Source organism: Perca fluviatilis, chromosome 16, assembly GCF_010015445.1.
Source record: "Perca fluviatilis chromosome 16, GENO_Pfluv_1.0, whole genome shotgun sequence".
Lineage (NCBI taxonomy): Eukaryota > Metazoa > Chordata > Actinopteri > Perciformes > Percidae > Perca > Perca fluviatilis.
This window is the reverse complement of record NC_053127.1, coordinates 17,126,767-17,140,132: the sequence shown is the minus strand read 5'-3', so window position 1 is coordinate 17,140,132 and position 13,366 is coordinate 17,126,767.

The following is a 13,366-nucleotide window of genomic DNA, read 5'->3' as shown; positions in this document are numbered from 1 at the left end:
GCAATAGCACATGTGGATGAAAGATTTGCAAAAAGACGTACGACTGAGAGCATGAAGTAAAATGTGTGGTTTGTTAAATACACACAAAGTGCTTCAGTATGTTTGGCTGGAGTCCTTTCTGTGAAGCATGGGAGCAGCAGTATCTCCTTGGGGTGGGCTTTTCAGCTGCAGAAACAAGGGGAGTTTCAAGCTTACAGGGAGACAATGACTGAAGCCAAATGTAGGACACTTCTTAAGGAGAACCTGTATATGAATGTCTGCAGCAATAATGTATGTCCTAACACAACAATGACCTTAGTTGCCAACCAGCTCAACACTGGACTAGCTCTTGAACAAGAATGTTAAAGTCCTTGAGTCCAAGCCCAGACTTGAATCCCTATGAGCATCTGAGGACCGAATATTCACTGTGAGGATGAGCTGTTCAACCCCCTTTAAATTTAGACCGATCTGGGACATATCTCTAAGGAATAAGGTTAGTATCCTAAAATCCACATGTGCTTAACTGACACAGATTAATCAAAGATGTATTTCTTGCTAAAACCAAAATGATTTCTGCAATGTATTTAAACAGCTGAGTTCTTATTTATTTACAGGAATCTAATAAGAAGATTCTAATCACATTTTAACTTTGTAAATCAATGTTTCTTTGTGTGAAGTGCTGTCAGGAACCTAAACTTGAATCTGCTTTGAACTCAGCCTGCAGCACCACAAAATGCAGAAGAACTCAAGTGTTTACTGTGAGCTTTCTGTAGGTGGTGTAATGCAATTTAATGGATGCTTTATCAGACTCTGACTTTACATTATAGCACTAATAGCCCTTAGTCATGAGACCATAACAGACGTCCACTTTGGAGAACCTACTAATACATCAACACAACCATAATGAAACCATACAATTACCATCATTGCTACAGCTGAAATGTGTTTGACTCAATTTTAAGAGAGAGAGAGAGAGAAGTCGAGCTGAACTCCTCTTACTTATTTTGGGCATTACTGCTGCGGTACTGGTGGCTTCATACATCTTATTCCAGAGTCTGTGTGTGTGTGTGTGCGCGCACAAAGCCCACACACAGACCTGACTTGTTATGGTAAAGCTCAGTCATATGAAGTCTGTCTCACACTACCTATGCTCCATTTGCAATATAAACACAGCTAATCTCTCTTGATGTAAACCTTTACACCCAATACATGACACTACTGTACATGCCTCTTCACAACCAGTGTATCATTGATGTCAAAGAAAAATCTTGTTACATATCTTCACTGTTCTGACTGGTGATTTAGGATGTTGGAGGATTTAAAGTGAGGGAACTCAACACTGAAATACTAACCTAAGCTGTTATAAACTAATATGAATGTTTGATCCTTGTTTTCTTCCACAACATTTGAGGAAAATGGGAAAATCTTAACTCTGATCTGGCCCATGAGCAAAACTGTCCCTAGATAAATACAAAAAGACAAACAAGACTTGCTAGTAATTTTTTTGACAACCAAAACTGAATGAGGGGCCATCCACACGGAAACGTTTTTTTGTGCAAACGCACGTTTTGCATCGTTTGGGCCGACCGTCCAGACGAATCCTGCAAACGCACTGCCTGAAAACGCACTTTTTTGAAACCTGGTCTCAGGGTGAAAAAATCCGAAAACGGCTCTCGTTTGGCTTCGTATGGATGGTGAATACGGATCCGTATTGATGATGTCATCGCCACACCCCTCTTTTACACCCTCTCCCACGGCCGCTGACGCACACAACTGCGTTGAAACTAAGCGAGCACATCCCATCTCCATGGTCAAACCAGCTCACTTCATCTAAATACTGTGTCTCTGCTCCCTGACCCTTCCCTCTGGATTCTACACAAGATATATTGCTAACGTTATGTAGCTAACGTTAAACATCGCTAAAGTAGCTGACCGCTCCAGCAGCGAAGTAACGTTAACGTTAGCTGCTATGGCTATCTGTTTATAAAGTGGAAGTAGACAATTTATCAACTAGCTAGCTAATCTGTCTGCTTATAAACTCCTTGAACGGATTATAGTAACTTTTACCACGGCTTATTGTAGAAAGGCTACTGCAAGAAAAACGTATAGATTATTAAAAAGACATCATTCATGGATCATTGATGTTTGTTTGACTGCCGATGACTTGCCGATAAAAAGCAATCCAACAGCACATTATACAATGTAAACAAAGACACGTTTTCTTGCGGCAGCCTTTATGAAATGAGCAGTGGTGGTGAAAGGTATTACAGTCCACGGATGTATTAAGAGAACGTTATAATCTAGTCATGTCATGATGGGAAGTGGAAGTCACTATGCTCTTCTTCTCCGTTTTTGGTGAATTTCTGTAGCAGAAACAGCGCCGCCTATAGGCCTGGAATATGAAGTAGCGTGTTGAGTCATTTACAAGTGGATTCGTTTGGACGCAACTTTTCTTGAAACGAATCCAGGGAAGACGGGTAAAAAAAAGATCGTTTTGGTACGTGTGGACGGGGCCTGAGACAGAGCCTAAACTGTCAGCAGAATTAGATCTCAATATAAACTGTAACCTCCATTTTTCTTTTACTTTTTCAACCAGAAAACGACCGTATAGGTCGATTGTGCAAGCAGCTCAAAACGACCCATATTTACGCTTGCTGTTAGGCAGCGACCTCTCGTGGCTGTAGTAATTATCGCGGAAGCAGATGAGGAAGTGAGGTGAAGGTGAAGTATAAAATATATATATATAAAATAAGGAGGTAGGTTGGAGTGTGTGTGTGTGGGGGGGGGATGGATAACACAGGACTGTCACTCAGGAGACTGGGGTTCATCTCCAATGTGAAGCCAAAAATTAACATTCAATTTTTGAAATAAACTGACCTTAGTCTGTGGCGCAGTGACGTCGGTGACATGGTTAGGTCATTATTTTAGTGACTCTGAATTGTGATTTTAATTGTGACTCACTTTGAGTCAATCCCTGATGATATCCTAACCCTAACAATTGTTTTTGTTGCCAACTCTTACTAATTCTGTTTCACAACGTTAACTATGTGTTTAAAACTGCTGTCGTTTCGTTAAATTAAATGGTCACATGATTCAAATTCCACTGCAGTCATGTGTTACAATCACATATTTAAAACAACCAGCGTGCGGCCGTAAATAGAACATATGAAGAATATATGTTGTTTTTTGGAGTCATTGTCAATCAACCTATTCTGTTGTTTAGGTATGAGGACATGTTGGTTTTACCATCTTAACATTTTTCAAAAAATATCACTGCTCTTGTGTCCTTAAATATCAAGCAATTCACTGCCACTGCCATTTCTTTAAAGAAAAGCTTTCATAATAACAAGTCAAAGCCTTAGTTGAAGCAATGCTGCACGGTGTGAAAATTGACATTTATATAAATAAGATTATGAACTTGCTGTACTTATATTATGTTTTATGTTTAGTAACCGAATAAACCTTCAAGTGACAAGTGACCATAACCACTATGAAATGGATTATAACTTTAATTTTCATTGTTTTAGACTGTTGGTGTTGTTTCAGTTTGTCAGATAAAATGTTAATGCGTGATAGCCCCTTAAGCTACAGTGTGAAATATGGATCCAAAAGCCCACATTTCAAAGTTGATTAGCTGTGATGGGTAAATCAGGTTTTACAAGGACACAGCTGTAATCAGAGTTTTGCAATTCAGTCATAAAAAGATTTACTTTAGTCATTTGTTTGTGTGGTTGCTCAGCTTTTACAGTAATTACCACATGATCAGAGGAGACTCTATCATGATCAGCAGAGCTTTTGAATGGCCTCAAATGTTTCATTAAGGCAGGAAATTTGATTGGAAGGATTGGAGATAACACTCTATGTATCTGTGAATATAGTATAGGGCAATTCATAACAAAAGACAGTGGTGAAATGAACTTGTTTAGGTATATTTTTTTAATTCTATGAAAGATCAGAGGTTAAAATGCAATTGTCCTCCTGAGTTTTCCTTCCTTGAGTACAACATCACAACATTTTTACTAACTTGTTTGAACTCCACAAAGTGTCCTCTGTAATGAGCAATGTTGTTTGGCTGTGGAAAAATCCAGCTGGCTTTGGCAGAGCTTAAAGCACAATTAGCAACATAATGAAATAAACCAGCAGAGTCTCCTGACTGACAAGGGAATGCTTAAATAGATATTTTACCAACTGATAGCTTCATACAAAACCTCTAAAGATGGAGGTCTTGACCTTTCAATTCCAAGGTACTTTCTAAAATCTGATTCACACAAGGCCTGAAAGTGGCTATGATGCATACAATAGGCTACAATACATTTTCAATGTGTACTATCTGCATTATCTGCATTATTTATCTTCCTATGTATGTTTACATTGCCAGTCACAGCTGGGTTACCTCCAGTGAACACAGAAATGTGATCACAAAGTGAGCCAGAGACACCTCCATGTCTTGTTTGGATTGTTCGGTAGCAGCGCAAGTCAAATTTGATTTTTGCATCACAGTCGTCTCCTAATGCATCCTGGGCTGATAGGATAATAAAAGTCACAATGAAACGACAGGAGTAACAACAGCCTCAGACAGCCAGCGTAAATTAAAGTGGCTGCGCCTCTCTTCTCTTTGTCAGCGTGGCGCTCTGTCTGCCAGGCTAAGAAGGTGTCTCAGTGACGACCTAATCTGAATCTAATTAGATCTAATCAGGGCTGATGTATTGTTATCTGATGCTGTTAATGTGCAATGATTGGATTTCTTAGAATGCCTACAGGAATGTCTGCTGAGTTGTAAACACTAGTAGCACTTTTGTCATGTTAACATAAAGAAGAATATCGTACAATGGAAACAAGAGTTTGATGAGTTTGGCATTTGTTTCTTTAGTGAGAGGAAATTGTTGAAAATATGAACTTAAACATATAGTTTTCCTTCAGTGCTGGTGTCAGAAATAACTATACTATACTAATAACTAATAATTTAGTTTGTATTATGAGAAAGGAAGTTAATCTAAAGTCAGATGTCACAAACTCACAGTGGTATAAAATATTTGCAGATATTCACATTATAATTGCATTCCTTAGGTGAGATTCCCTAGGAGGTTTTCTTAATCTCACCTGCACAATCTTTCTTTTATTTGTCTTGATTGTATTGTGCAAATAAATAAATAAATAAAATAAATTCAAACTGTATGAATTTAAGCCTTTGGTTGCACGTCAGACAACACACGGTGCTTGCCAAATGGGATGCAGACCGACAGCAGGAATATTTAACTTCCTGTGCTGTACCATAGACTCACAAAGCTACATGGGTTACACAGACATATACATAGTCACAAGCTACAAATACGCTTGCACTCACGTGAATATGCATACAAACATGGATGCACACATGCAGCCATTTGCCAAGGCTGCCCAGTCAGCTGTTGTTACACCATATATTGCAGCGCTGACAGCCCTACAAGTCCAACACAACCTCATATCTAAACAAAATATTGGTCGATTTACAAAGATTCTCAAAACGACACATATGACCATTCTAGTTACTGTCACAATCATGTGATTGTAACCATGAGACCCTTCTATTTAACATAATGGGAGCAGTTTTAAACACATAGTAAACATTGTGAAACTGAACTAGTTAGGTTTTGGCAACAAAAAATTAGTCACGTAAAATTACTAAAATGAGGATGTAACGTGACGTCGCATGGACGTCACTGCGTCAAGGGCTAAGGTCTATAAAACTCATAGTTAAAACTCTTTAAACTTTTGGGTTCACATGGGACATGACCCCCAGTCTTCTGAGTGAAAATCCTGTGTTTCTTTAAATTTGGCACTTTTGTATTTTGTCACTTCACTTTCTCGTTTGCTCTCTAATTACTACAGCCACGAGAGGTCACCGCCTAACAAGAAATATAATTGTCGGTCGGTTGTTATGAGCTTATGAGTTGCATCTGGGTGAGCACGGGCTGGTTCAGTTGGTGAGCTACAAACCAGTTTTAAGCTAAGGACACACTTAAATACCCAGATCTTGTTTCATCAACAGGGAAGTACAAACAAGTATACACACACACACACACACACACACACACACACACACACACACACACACACACACACACACACACACACACACACACACACACACACACACACACACACACACACACACACACACACACAATCACTCAATTATCTGTTTTTCCTCCTTAATAATGGGTTCTTCCCTGAAAAGTAAGCAGAAGTGGCACCTAGCGTGTGACTGAGCCATCTAAACCCACAATCTCACGCAGAGACACCATGTTCTGTAAACAATGTTATTTCCATAATGCACACATAATAATGTGTCATGTGGCTTATAGACTTTTCATTGGGTCACACACATTCAAATTGCTTTTCTCAATTTTCTGACTCTGGGGAAGTTGTATAAATATAAGAATGTATAATATAGAGATTAATAATTGACCTTCTTTGCCATTTCAGGTGTCCTGTCAAATGTGTCCTCTTTTATAAAGGTGGTCTATGGGGAAAATCCTTTCTGATGAGTGGAAAGGGGATTTTTTGGCCACTGGGACCAATTGGCAGCAAATTGACTGGTTTTCTGGTTAATGTAGCTAACAGCTAAGCTACCAGAGGGAGCTGCTGCCTGGAACGTGTATCAAAAAACATAAATGCTCTAAGATTTGTACAGGCACTCCAAAGTCAAATTATTTTGTAAATTTAGAAAAAAAACATTTTCTTTTCTTCGGGGCCTACATAAATTTGTTACAATATGAAGACAACATTTTGAAAAACAAAATATGTGTAATATAACATATATAATCAAAAAAAAACGTCACAAGGTTTTGTTTAAAATTCTCTTCACTGAGTTGAGTTAGTAAACCCAAATGAGCTCACCTGTTCACATCAGAAACATAAAGATCTGTCAAGTCATTCTTAACAGAGGGTATAGGAAGTTCAACACCCTGAGATTAGGACTTTCAACTCCCAAAATAGCACCAAGGCCCCGAAATACCATCAAGTGAGAATCCTTTTAGTTTGATCGTTGATGTTAGTTTTTTTCTGTAGTACGACGTTTGTGTAAGTGTTTGTACCATAGACTGTATATAGTACGTGGTGTGTTCAGTGACAGCTTGAGTTCTTCACAGCTCGCTCTCGCACAACCTTGAGAAGCACCAAACTTGCCCAGCATAGGTGTCCCTTGAAATGTGTTACCTTCAATGTTCTCCATCTTTCCTGTCTATCTTGGTTTGACACTTTACTTACTTTCTTGCCAAAGGTTAGATAATACACTACAGCCAGGCCCAGGAGACAGTTAGCTTAGCTTAACATAAAGACCGGAAGCAGAGGGAAACAGCTAGTCTAGCTCTGTCCAAAGAAAATAATTCACCTACCAGCACCTCTGAAAAATCTTTTCATATGTTAAATCTGGTAGTGTTAAAGTGCTTAAAAGCTTTAAGTGTAAAATAAAAGTACTCACCACTCCCCACTTCCACACCTGCTCGAGTGTTCAGGGCTGAGATCCAAAACCAGATGACGGGTCTCATTTACAGTTAGTTGCTTGGTCAGTGTGTTGCCTCATAATGACGTGTGAGCAAGATAAGATTGGCCTTATTTAGACCAAAGCTACCAGAAATGAGCAGTGCAGTGTTGAATCATGTTGTGGTTGGATACAGTGATGTGTTTGGTCCCGTAACCGAAATGCAAGGGTCTTTGGTTGTAATTCCTGGTTTTCGTTGGTTTTCTGCGCTGTTTGATAGCAGTCAGAAATGTTTTCCCACTTAGGATCCCACTTACCGTCTGGATTTCTCTCACTTATGGTCATGAGTGTATGAGGGCAGCAGCTACTGTATAACAAGGGAGGGATTATCATGTGTATAGGCTGCTTGTCCATGAACATACCAAGATTTGTAGTACACCTGATATCATAGGCGGCATTAAACTTCTGAAAAGATAAAAACAGCATAATAAAAGTTTACTAATTATTATTTCCTTCATTCATTCTCAGGTCAAAACCAATTTGCAATACTTAAATCAACTACCTGTTTATCTGTCAGTGTCTTTCTTTCACTTCCATCAAGCAACTCCTGGGACTGCCAACGCCCTTTCATTTTTCATCTCATCTGAACAATCCAATAAACATAAGAGCTGTCAAAACGGGTCAAAGATTACATTTAGAATGTTCCTTCTAAAAACACACAGGTTCGAACTATTGGAATAACTATTTTTGCACATGTCCATAAAATGGCAACATAGCATACGAGATATACATAACTACATGCTTAGGCATATTTAGTCCAACATAACACGTCTTTTAAAGGATTTCTACATACCTACACATTACAAAATAAACGTTTTATAAACTAATCCTACACCGTGATATTTAATATAAAGTCCGTAATAGACTTCTCTCTGCACCCTCTACACCGCTAAACAAAACCCCATAGCAAGCAGCTAGCTTACCAGCTAGCCAGCTTCTAAATTAGTAGAATGTGAGAACTTAATGTTTAATTCACACGCTCTTGTCAACTCTAAGGAAAGCACATTGCTATCGCCAGACAGGGGTGGAGCAAGGGGTGGGCAGGTGGCCCCCCACTCTAGAGCCTTGCCCCCCCAGCTGCCCCCCTAACTTTGGTGATCCAAAAACTGAACTTGTAAAAACAACCCGCCACTATGTCCACAAGCTTCTCAAAACAGTGAACTAAACAATACATTTACCAAAATTGAACTATTTTATTTTTTATTTTAAATGTAATATTAGCCCCCTGTCCCTCAAATACTTAGCTACGTCCCTGATTTAAACGTGCGAGCAGCGTTCGCTCAGTCACACACAGCGAGTCTGCTGCGGTGCGGTGGCCCCGCAACCCGGCTGGAGAGACTGAGCTGCCCCAGAGCCTCTGAAGGTGAAGTGAGTTTCCCCAGGTGAAGTTTAAACACACATGTTTAACTTAAAGTTGCATTTGTAATGAATGTATTGTATGCTAAAGACGATTCAGCATCAGCAAAAACAGTGAGTCTATTACGTTAGCCAAAAGTCAAATCACTCCCTCGTGATTTATAAGAGCACATTAGTTTTGATTTTAGTAAAGACAAGAACATAATATAATATAATATATATATAATATAATATAAAATATAAAATCTTGTTTGTATCCATAACGTTACTGATGGTCGCTGTTTTGCCAACATTACGTTACACACAATACAGTGCCAGTTGGGAGATAGATAATTTTTATTTGATTAGCTAAGCAGTCCTATAAAATCCACTTCCTCTCACATATCACAGCAATAATTCTGCACAAATTAAACCAGGTTACAACTGGGGAAATAACAAATACAATAGGATTAAGTAGCCTAGTCTAAACATAACTGTTGTGTGCATGTGAAAAATATTTTTGGATTTTATATTTGTTATAAGATACTTATTAGCTACAGGGCCCTGTAATGTAATACAAGAATAACCACAGCTTTTCACATATCGACTTTTGCAGGCCAGAGTAGCTGAAGAAATTAGCTGGAGCCTAAACATGAAAAGGAAGGCTAAAGGTGGGATATTGCCAGCTTTTTTGCTAAGAAAATTCAAAGAAGTACACAGGATGAAGAGAATGAGGGAAATGAAGGAGAAGGCAGTAAACTGGAGAGACCATGGAGGGTCAGAGCAGGAGAAGACCACAGAAGGAGAAGAGGAAATAAGTGAAGGAGATGAGGAAAAAGAAGAATCAGTGAGGGATGAAGATGAGAGAGGGACATAGGCAGAGAGTGATTAGGAGGCAGATGAAGATGACAGGGAGGAAGAGGCCTACAGTAGGATAATATGTAATGTCACTTATATGCATTGGCTATGTCCATGTTTAGAATAGGTATATTCATTCCCATCATAGACTCAATGATCAGTGAGGTCGACAGGCGCTTTTCAATCTCTAGCAGCAAGATAAAGAGGGGTATACAAGCTTTAAACCCATCAAACAATGACTTCTTAAAGGAAGAATTGGTTTTTTTAGTGGCTGAGGAATATGGCTCTGAAAAGTATTAAAAGTATTTTTGTGTTTGTTTGGTTAAAGCCATTCACATATAGGGATTCCCACGTACCGTCTACCCCTGCCACCCTGCCAAGACCTCTTGCCCCCCCTTTGCCACCCCATGTAAAATTTTCTAGATCCGCCACTGTCGCCAGATAAGCGACATGTTTATTTGACTTATTGTTGGGTGGAGGAAATTATCAAGCTAACGTTAGCTAATGAGCCAGTAGCGGGCCATTCGGCCGCTCCCACTGTAGGGAGAATTCTTTGCCGAGAGAACAGATGTCAGCCCGGCACAGTCTAGTTAGCCATCTCCCGGTACCGCTTGTCTTCCTGGCGGGGAGTGAAGCAGAGGGACTGTAGGCGCTGTTCGGTTGTTCGGTTTTGCCGCTGTTGGCTAGACCAAACGCTGTTTTGTTGTGGGTATTAGTTGTGGGCGGATCGATCCAAATATTGATAATATCGATACGAACGTTGGTATTGATATTGATCAATACCAGTGCAATGAGATCGATACTTTACCGCTTCGGTACAAGCATATGAAAATTCTGTCCTGGGTTTTAACTTATTAATAATCCAAAGGAAAAATCACGAAACTACTTAAAGGTCATTTTGATTTAGCAATTTGATGATAAAACTGCCTTAATTATTAAAAAGTATTGGTATCAGTATTGGCGATACTGGCCGTGTATTTACTTGGTATCGGATTGATGCCAAATTTTGCAGTATCGCACACCACTAGTGGGTATATCATAGCAAAGGTATCTAGTTTCCCTTGTGTTGTTGAATGATGAATATATTACCGCCGCCTGCTATGGGGAGTTATTTCATTTCACGCATTCGCCAAACATACGTGGTAATTGGCAGTAGGCTGTAGTCTGTGCAGTGTGGTCCAGTGGTAATTTTGGCACAGACAGAGGCAATGAGGGCTGACGAGAGGTGACCGTTGTATGCTGTTGGCTTGGTGTGTCAGGGCCTTAAAGGAATATTTCACCGCTGGAAAGCTGAATATATCTTTAAATTGGGTCACTTATGTAGTAGAAATGTGAAAAAAAAAAATTAAAATTGGTGCCTTCTAGGCCGAGAAAAGCCAGAAAATGTGTTTTGGTCTTATATGGATGTAAAACACCAAATCCCAGAATGCACCTGCTTCGTTGCTTTGAGTCCACTCCCAAGCCACGCCTACCGCTTGACAGACCCGGACAGACTGACAGAGGCATTCAACTCAACCCAAGCGTGTTTTATTGTCATTTCAACCATATACACGAAACGTTTCATCGTGACTCAAGTGGTGTTACACATTTAACATATATAAAAACGACATACGAAACAGGCTACATTTAGTACACACACTTTATAGGCTCCGTAAAGTTCAGCTAACGCATACTAGCATTAGCGCTTGGTGGGCTGTAAACACCGAGCATAAACACAGCCGTGAATTAGTGTGTAATGTAGAATGGTCGGCATTTAACAGTCACAAACTCCACCAGCAGTTAGCAGTTAAATGGATACAAATCACCACATTTCTGCGCCACTCGGTGTTAACACAGCCCATCTCTTTTACCTGGCGACAGAGCATCTCTAGCTCGGAGGCTAGCAGGCCTGGTAGCTGGACAGTCCGGTACACTATTCAGGCATGTTTCCACAACAAAAACACAACAGTCTCTGAACTCACGTTGGGAGTGTCGTTGAAGTTGGATGTAGTCCAGTTTGTGGTCTAAATGAGTGGACACTTGCAAGCAGGATCCGTAAAGTTCAGCTAACGCATACTAGCATTGGTGTAGCTAAACACAGAGTATAAACACAGGCGTGAATTAGCGTGGAATGTCGAATGGTCGGCATTTAACAGTCACAAGCTCCGCCAGCAGTTAGCAGTAGCTAGTTGGATTTTATTTCTACACCAGTCCACCTCCACGGTTCCGGTACACTGTTGTTCAGACATGTTCCCACAACAACAAAAACACAGCAGTCACTGAACTTACATTGGGAGTTTCGTTGAAGGAGGATGTAGTCCAGCTTGTTGTTTAATGAGCAGACACTTGCAAGCAGGATGGCTGGGACAGGTGGACAGGTAGCGTTAGCTTTCCACCTAGCCGATGAGGATGTCCCCTAGCCGGCTAGCGGCATTGAGCGACACCGCTGGTCTTCGTGCAGGCGAAGCTCACGTTGTGTGCCGAGTATTCCGTCTGTAATTGGAGACTTTCTTGTTAGATTTAGCGACTTTTCAGACCCTCTCCACTTGGGCTGTGAGCAGCAAGCAGTCAGTCGATACATCCACAAAGCTTTATGCAAATCAAATTTTGGTGACTTTTGGAGCTATAGTGCTCGGTTTTTGTCATTGAAAAAGAGTTGGAAACCCTGTGCAGAGTCATTTGTCCCAGGAGTGAATGCCAATTGTAACCTTTCTCATTGCAGACAAAAGCCAGATATTAATGGTGTAATATACTGCACCTCGATACTGTATGCAGCTTTTGGGTTTCATACCACTTTTGGTGTGTGACACCAACAGAAGAAAACGTGCAATGTCAAAATATCTGTTTTCACTGTCTTTCTTGCTTTTTGGCAGGAGATGTTGGGTCGGCTTCAGTTCAGGCAGCAAAATAAGCTCACCATCTATAAACTCTCTGATCATAAGATACACTTGGCACATCTCTCTCACACACATTCAGGACATTGCGTATCTGTGCACGTGCATTCTGCATATTCTGCATAGCCAGTGTGTGCATGTAATGTGTGGCTGCATGTGTAACTTTGCACATATAACATGAGTGAGCATCTGTGCATGCTCACACATGTGCATATGCAAGCATTTGTGTATGTACAGTGTAACTGCATGTCTTTTTAGAAGTAAATATATGTATTTCAAGAGACACAGAGAGAGAGAGAGAGAGAGAGAGAGAGAGAGAGAGAGAGAGAGAGAGCGTGAGAGAGAGAGAGAGAGAGAGAGAGTGTGTGTGTGTGTGTTAAAATACTAAAGGGCATAACTCCAGCCCTCCAGTACTGTGTATAAAGGCCTGAGGTACAGCCTAGAGGGTCTCTGTTTTGATCAACAGGGATTAAACTGCATCTGCCTGTCAACAGGGCTGTGTGTGTGTGTGTGTGTGTGGTGTGTGTGTGTGTGTGTGTGTGTGTGTGTGTGTGTGTGTGTGTGTGTGTGTGTGTGTGTGTGCTTACATGTAAATGCTTGTGTTTTTGTGGGTGAGTGATCACACAGGATATATACCAGTTCCTGTTGTCAGCTAACACCGCTTAATAAGTCACACACAGACACACAGACAAAGGGAAATGAGGGCAGACACTCTAATGTGGCAAAGGAAGGTGGCAGGGTGTAAAACATTTAAAGGTCCTATGACATGCTGTTTTTTGCATGCTTTTATATAGGCCTT